We start from the raw sequence: 2,826 nt of genomic DNA, 5'->3' as shown, positions 1-2,826 counted from the left end.
GAGTTTAGCAAATGTTCAGAAAGTTGGTAGTGTCATATTACCCCCAAACTGACACTTTCTCCTTGGCTTACTCAGAAGTGTAAGAGAACCTAGAACCTAATAACTTTTTTACGATGTCACTGGGTGTTACTTAATGCCTCATCAGTGTAATATAAAATCATCCTCTGTCCCACACTTTCCCGGGAACACAGGTTCAACTCAAGAGGAGGTTGCGGTCTTAATATGGGAGCCACTGACAGGGAAAGGAAGCCTTATGAGGCGGTGCGCGGACTCTGCCCCGTAGTTTGCATACTAAATCGCAATAAACTACAACGGAAGGTGGAGGGGCCCAGATGGCTGAGGGTCCGTCCCGAGCCCCCACCCCACTCACCTGCGCCAGCTCACCTGCGAGGCGGAACCTGGATCCTCAGCCCCGGGGGCGAGAGCGGTGGGGTCTCAGCCTCCTGCTTCAGTCGCCGAGTGCAGCTCGCGCCTAGGCGTCCCTGGCCCGGCTGGGGTCGCTATGGCAACGCGGGGCCCCAGCAAAGCCACCGGCAGTGCCCGCCCCTTCCTGCGGAGACTGCGCTTGTTGAGCAGCCGGAAGGGTGCAGATCCGCAGGCGTGGGGAAGGATGTTTTAGGGCCTGTGGAGGTCGAGGGCCGCTGGTACATAGGCCTGGTGGCCAAAGGCTGGTGGGCGAGCCCGAAGACCCCACAGCCGATAACCGCGGAGCGTGGGCCCCCGTGTGTCCCGGGAGGCTACTGCCCTTGCCATGCGGCGCCCCTCTCCCATCTGGGGTCCTCCGGACAAATACAAAACCCTAAGCAGACAGAAAAAGATTAAAGCCTTTTGTGCCACGTTTCGAAGACAAAGAGGCAAAAATTGAAGGGAAAACCAACATCACACCGGTTCTCAGTCTCATCAGGGGTCTACTAGACACCTTGAAGAATCTGAGGGAAGCTGGGGCGCCTGGGTGGCTCAGTCGGTTAAGCATCTGACTTCCGAATTCCGCTCAGGTCATGATCTCAGGGCTCCTGGGTTGGAGCCCCGCGTGGGCTCTGTGCTGACAGCTCAGAGCCTGGGGCCTGCTTCAGATTCTGTGTCTCCCCCCCCCCCCCCCCCCCCCGCCCCTTCCCTGCTGGTGCTCTGTCTCTCAAAAAATAAACGTTAAAAAAAAAAAAAAAAAAAAGAATCTGATGGAAGCTGTACAGACCCTCCACCCCTTGAATATGTGTGTATTTTACATGGACACAAGTCAGCCCCAGTCACTTCTCCCTCCTCAGTTCACATCCTTGAAGTGGCTCCCTGGTCACTCAGTAAAAGCCACAGTCCCTCCACAAAGTTCCCTGTCATCTGCGCACCCACCTCCCCTTTCCTCTCTGAACCTGTCCCCTACTTCTGGCACCCAGTCTCACTCTGCTCCAGCCACACACGTGCTCCCCTGCTGTTCCTGGAAAATGCTGGGCATGTTCCTGCCTCAGGGGCTTTGCCCCTTCTGTGCCTTCTGCCAGGATATCTGTTCCTACAGATATCAGCCTAGATCATTCATCATTCCTTCCTCTCCTTCAGGTGTTTTTGTTTTTGTTTTTGATGGGGGGGGGGGCACGTGCATAAGCAGGGAAGGGGCAGAGAAAGAGAGGAACTGAGGATCTGAAGAGAGCTCTGTGCTGACAACAGAAAGCCTGGTGGGGAGCTCAAACCCACCAACTGTGAGATCATGACCTGAGCCAAAGTCAGATGCTTAACCAACTGGGCCACCCAGGTGCCCCCCCAAAATCTTGTTTTGATGGCCTTTTCTCTGATCATCAGTAGACTCTCCTTCATTGCTTTGTTCTTCATTCCAATTGGAATGGAACTTTTTTGTTTGCTTGTTTGCTTTGGTTTTGGTTTTTTGGTTTATTTTGGAATGGGACTTTTGCTCTGATTTCCACACTCATTGCATCACTTATAGTTAATTTGTTGGGTGTGTGTCTTCCTCTCAGCAGAGGGTAACTGCTCTGTTGCCTCATCCAAGGTTCCCTTTGGTTGCAAGTAGAGACACCATCTCGTACTACCTCATAAAGGAAATTTATTAATGATACAAGAGTGTTGGAAAGCTGTTAACAGCAAAGCCATCCTCTTCGTCTCACTTGGTCTCTCCATCTCTCTGTGTGTCTCCTTCACTCAGCTTTCTCATGCTTGTGGTGGAAAAGAGCTGCCTTTTATATACCTTGGTTATATAACCACTCACAATGAATTGGCTCTTTTTGAATTCCAATCCCAAATTCATGAGTGGCCCAGGTAGGATCTGGAGTCTGCCCCTGGCCAGTCATACTACTAATGCTGTGGTTCTTCTCACGACATTCTCCTCTCCTCCTCAGATGCCTGGCCCACAGGTCCAGCAGGCTTTACCCTAGTACAAACTGTCCTTGGCTTGTGACTTTATCCAGAACCACCCTGCCACCAACTGAGTGGTGCCTCATGGTCTAGAATCTCCTCTCTCCCTCTCCCAAGGCCCGAGTCACAGTCCCACCACTGCAAGGAGCCCTTTGATGGCCTCTAATAAAGGTCCTGGCTCAGGGAAGCTAGAACTGTCCCCTGGAGAAGAATGTGGAGCAGGTTAAGGTTTACCTGCATCCACAGGCCAGCTGGACAGGCAGGTTACAAATCTATGACATCATTCTTCCTATGGGGTCAGAATCTGGTAGCATTATTCTCAAACTCCTAAGTAGGCTCTGCGGACTGGCCACTTCCCAATACTGAAGTGCCAAGAGGGCTCCGTTCCAAAGACCCTTCTGATAATTACTTGCCAGACTTGAGTGGCTACAATTTAGCTGGGCTCCTCCCAAGGATCTTTTGTAAAGCCTG

The sequence above is a fragment of the Felis catus genome, chromosome D3 (genome assembly GCF_018350175.1).
Source record: "Felis catus isolate Fca126 chromosome D3, F.catus_Fca126_mat1.0, whole genome shotgun sequence".
Taxonomy (NCBI): Eukaryota; Metazoa; Chordata; class Mammalia; order Carnivora; family Felidae; genus Felis; species Felis catus.
The sequence above is the reverse complement of the archived record's forward strand: the minus strand, read 5'-3'. Positions refer to the sequence as shown.